This window comes from Ailuropoda melanoleuca, chromosome 15, assembly GCF_002007445.2.
Source record: "Ailuropoda melanoleuca isolate Jingjing chromosome 15, ASM200744v2, whole genome shotgun sequence".
In the NCBI taxonomy this organism is placed as follows: Eukaryota; Metazoa; Chordata; class Mammalia; order Carnivora; family Ursidae; genus Ailuropoda; species Ailuropoda melanoleuca.
The window spans coordinates 5,561,193-5,566,351 of record NC_048232.1 but is presented as its reverse complement, the minus strand read 5'-3'; the positions used below and the strand labels follow the sequence as shown (position 1 = coordinate 5,566,351).

General features: G+C 46.2%; 1 long non-coding RNA gene across 1 annotated transcript; it reads left to right on the top strand.

The window, feature by feature from the left end:
* The first annotated feature begins 25 nt into the window (after positions 1 to 25).
* LOC117796431 lies at positions 26 to 3,863 on the top strand. Its single transcript, XR_004620949.1, has 2 exons — positions 26 to 562; positions 2,624 to 3,863. It is a non-coding gene; the product is annotated as an uncharacterized LOC117796431 (long non-coding RNA).
* Positions 3,864 to 5,159: the final 1,296 nt, after the last annotated feature.

The following is a 5,159-nucleotide window of genomic DNA, read 5'->3' as shown; positions in this document are numbered from 1 at the left end:
GTGTGTGTGTGTGTGTGTGTACACGTGTGTGTAATTCTATCAGCCCCCCACAGAACAGCCCTGAAAGAAGGACACGTCACTCACTTCACATGGGAGGACGCTGTGAGTCAGTCCTGTAAGCTGCCGGGGGTCCTGTACATGACACAGGGCAAAGCTGACCTCAAACCAGCCCAATATCCCTTGAAAGACAGCATTTCCAGGGCAAAGAGCAAAAAAGCAAAAGCCCAGATCCTGGAATATTCAGAAGGTTCATTTGAGGGAGAATGTTGTCACCGGGGTGACTTGAGGCAACAGTTGATACCGGTAAGTACAAAAATAAGGTTAGAAAAGCAAGTGTCAAATCCCTGTGGCTCTGGGCTAAGAAATGCACCCTTGTCCGAGGCTGACTGCTGGTCCCCTGAGAAGTAACGGCTCCCTTTCTGCTACTGCTCAGCTCTTCGTGAGGGAACCCGAAAAGAGGCTGGGAGTGAGGGGAGACATCCGCCAGCACCCTTTGTTTCGGGAGATCAACTGGGAAGAGCTTGAAAGAAAGGAGATTGACCCACCGTTCCGGCCGAAAGTGGTAAGGACCCACCAGGACCGTTTGCTCCCCACCATTCCGGCTGCGCTTCCCCCCACCTTCCCCCCAGGGCTGCCTGCCTGCCCCTCACCCTGCCTGAGTCCCAGCTTCCCTCCTGGGTTCAGCTCCTGGAGGAAAGTGCTTCTTTAGCCGTCATTCAGGTTATCCGGCTGGTGGGGGAGCAGGGAGCAAGGGGATGTCACCCTTGTTCGCAGTATCTAACCTCTGTGATGAGATCGCGTACCAGCACGAAGCTGAACTGCTGGGCGTACGTCCTCGGGCTTACCGGGCACGTGCCTGTGACTCTCGGGTAAGATGTGGAGCCTTTGCACGGGGTACACACGTGCTCCGTGGTCAGTCCACATGACCCAAAACGTGGAAGTCCGGGATTTTGGAGCCATCTTTTCCATGATATTTATTCAAGCGTGCCTGATGTTTGTAATCCGTTCACGAAACTCTCTTCCCTGATGGTGATGGTTACGTGTTCTCCTGTTTGAGGAAGAAGTCGGCTGGGGCTTAGGAAAGGACGGGTCTCTAAATTCCCATGAGCATGCTCCCCTAGCAAAAGTCACTGACCTCCACGAGAACAGGCAGAATGCGCCGGCCACATGCCGAACAGGCCACCACAGAGTGAAGACAAGAGTAAAGCATGGTTAAGATGAAAGAGCTCTGCATGCATGTAATGCCACTGAGCCACACTCCTAAAAATGGTTCAGATGGCCCCTTTTATGTTATGTGTATTTTACAACAATTTCTATAAGAAATAATTTTTTTAAAGAGTAAAGCAAAGTGGTGGGTTGGCCGACTTTACCCATCCCTGGTGATTACCGGGAAGAAAGTAGTAATGACCCGGGTAGATAGAAACCTTCCCTAACGTCTCTTTGCATGGAGATGGCATAGGCTTGTGGATTCCAAAGCAGAGGGCTTCACTCTAGAAAGAGCTAGTGCTATTAGTCAGGATAGTAGATGGCCAGAAGAAGCAAGTCTGTGCCCTCGGTTAGCAGACTTAGTCTCAACATTTGTCCCGAGCTCTGGGGATGCTCTAAGGATTCTAGGCTGGCCTCTAGCAGTCTTATTATTTGTGACAATGCCATGCCTAACCTATGAGCTGTTAATTTGTGACAAAATGGATTTTTACCTTGTTTTAGCTCATCAGAACAATGTGACTCGTGTCTCAACTTCCATGGTACGTTACAAGCGACTTGATATTGTCCACCTAAAAACCAGACTTTTGATCTACATTTTCCCTGCAGGACAGTTCTCGATTCTGCCGGTAGGAAGGAATTTCCCTCACATGTTGTCTAAAGAGCTATTAGTAGGCAGAGGCCACAGGCCATTGGCCTCGCCGGCTTAGGAGCCCCCTTGAGGGTAGGAAGAGTCTGACTCTTGTTATGCTCATATATACAAGGGTGGCTTCTGATAATCTCAAAAAATTGAACTGTATGCCATACAAAGCAGTATTTATAAATAGGTATTTGTTTTTACCTTTTTTTTTTTCTCATGGGCACTAATGGACCGGGTAGCTTGAGGGGAACTAGTCCCAATCTGTCTGTGGAAGACAGTCCAAGATGGTTAATAATAAAATTAACATGGGTAGTGGAACCAACAGTAGTGAAGGATATTGATATAAAAACAGGAATACATAATCTGCAAAACTCCTGCCCTCAGCTCCCACCCTCCATCCCTTCCCTCCACCCCCTCCCCAAACTGTCCCCTGAAGACTGAAAGGCTACAGGTCAAATTTGGGCTCACCACCATTTCAAAGGTCTCCAGTCCCGTTTCCTGTAAACTGTTAACCAGAAGCATGAGATCCTATCTGAATGTATATGGTGAAGTTCCTTTACATGAATTTCATTGTACTATTGCTAAGCGAATGCCTCAGGATCTTGGAAATGTTCCATAAATCCACATATGACCATCTCTAAGTATGACTTCAGTTTACCTGCAAGGTCCACCTTGTCATACCCAGACTGTAGCCTTAGATAACAGGCATGAACATAATTAATTCAGTGGCTGATTTTCTTCCCTTTTTCTCTCCACCCCCTCCCTTAAACTCTGATCAAGAAATCACCGTATGATTGCAGCAATTTCGACAAAGAATTCTTAAATGAGAAACCCCGGCTGTCGTTTGCAGACAGAGCCCTGATCAACAGTATGGACCAGAACATGTTCAGAAACTTTTCCTTCATTAACCCGGGGATGGAGAGGTTGATATCCTGAAGCACCTCCCCTGACACACGAGGGAATTTGCCTTGAGGCTGCGAACTGGTTCAAGTGATGTTCCTTGGATGCCTTTTCACCTTGGGAAAGAAAAGAAACACTCAATAATACAGGCCGAGACCTTTTAGCTCCTCACTGACCTTGTCTCTGCAGCAGAAGCCAACTGCACTTCACTAATAACCACGCCCCTCGGTGCCTCTCCTGTCCTCTCCCGTGGCCACTCTTGAAGCTAGGTCATCACTAACCGCAGTTACGGACTGGCACAATGGTTCTCCTCTGCACTGTGAAAAGACCTGAAAAGTTAATATTGCCCTAAGTCATGGCTCTTCCCGTGGGCACCAAGGGCTGGTCAATGACCAGAGGGACACAGTGAGCACAGACTTCTCAAGACCGAAGCAGCACGTCGCCTGGGACAGGAGCGGACTTCATTCAGCCGCAAACAAGTAACCACTAACCCGTTTTGTTCTGTTCACGTCTGTGGAAGTGTAAATGGTGGCGGGGGAAGGCCTGGATAGGTTTTTATGGGAATTCTTCACAATAAACGTAGCTTGTAACTTGAGATTTACAAATCCATTCGTTCTGATTAGCCATGAAATTCTCGGGAAAGAGGAAAATGGAAAGTAAGAGGAGCTCATGTCACTGAGATGGAGGGTGTAATAAAACACCTACTGTGGCTATCTTGTCAACGTAGACATTAGAGTCAAACAAAAGATGGAATCACTTACTCCTGCCAATAGGACCATCCCACCCACCCATTCTCAGTTGATTTCAGTATCAGTGGAAGTTACTCATTACCATCCTCTTCTCACTGTAACAAGAAAGGAAGCGTATAATTCTTCCAACAGAAAAGAAAACCAATCTCTTATTATACCCTTAAAGTTGATTTGATGACTCATTTGTCTCCCTTTAGGCATTATTCAAAATAAAAGACCCACGTGTGGTACTTGTAGCAGTCGATCTTGTTTAACTAGAATTCTAGCTATACATTTTTAAGTATCTGTGCTGTTTGTATATTTTGATAAAATATTGTGACTTAATGATAAAGAGGTGGCTATGTAAAAATGGAATAAAAGAAAGAAAGAAAGATGCCTCCTAATAAATTCCCTACCTGTCCCCCCAAGAACTTGGGTTTTGTCGTGGTTATCATCAAAATGTAGCTAGCATTGAGTCGATGTTGTAAATTTTGGGAATCACTAAAAATCCCCAAATAGGTGAGAAACTCAGATAACAGAAGTTATCTGTTATGTTCCTCTTTCCCTTCACAGCAAGATCTGTTGGGAGTGGTCCACGAGTGTTGCCTCTACTCTTTCAACACCGAATCCAGCTCTGCCCTCTCACCTGTCCCCAGGCACTGCTTCCTCCAGGACTACCTTCCTGCTAGTGCTCGTGGAATGTACGAGGTCCTCAGCTACCTTTGTGCAGTGTTTTAGACAAGGAAAGACTCTCCCTTTGATCTCAGCCCCATTAGTCACTGTGACACAGCACTTTTCCCCTTTTGCTGCCTTTACCTTTGACTGCCCCCTTGACCAGCCCCTTTCCTCCTAGCCCAAATCACTTCCAAGGCCCCTCTCCCCATCTTGTTTTCACTGTCTCTTGGCTCTTTCTTGCCACCGCATGCCTTCAAGGATCCCTCAATGCACATCATCTTCAACCCATATCTCCAGTTCCAATCTTGCTTCCAGGCTTCAGGCTCCACTGACTTGCTCTTTCCTTACAACCTCACTTTCTCTGGGGTTTCCCAACTCCATTAATGGCACCATCATAGGTCCAGGCGTCCAGGCCCAGAACCTCAAAGTCATTGTCGACTGTCCCCTGTCCCTGTTTTCTTTAACCAAATCCTTATGATTCAGCCTCTGTAGTCTCTCCAAAAGAGAGACTCATCTCTACTTTCTCTCTTGCTAATCATGTCTGGATCAGTCTCCCCATTTTAAGTCTTTCTCCCCATTTTAATTCGTGTATACAGCATACATTATTAACCATATGGTAGGAGTATCTTTTCCTCTGCCCTCTTAAGTTAAGAACCTGGGGACTGCTGATTAAATTGACAAAAGACATTAGCAAGAGAAGCACGCTTTTACTTACACATGCTATACGCATGTAAGAGTGCCCAGTGATGAGTAATTCGAAGAAGTGGTTAGAATTGGGGATTTAAATACCTAGCGAAGCAGGATAAAGTAGGGTGGGGGAGAGAAAAGGCTCCTGTGGGAAGGACAAATGGGTTTCTTGAAGGAATGTAAATGGGCTTTCAGGAGAATAAATAGAAGATAAGAAAGTTTGTAATAGTGTTTGTCTGTAGAGGTATGAGTGGTCTTTCCATCTTCCTCAGGGTCATAACATTCCCCCAGAGAGGAGATTTATGGTAAGTAGGTTTACTCTTGGT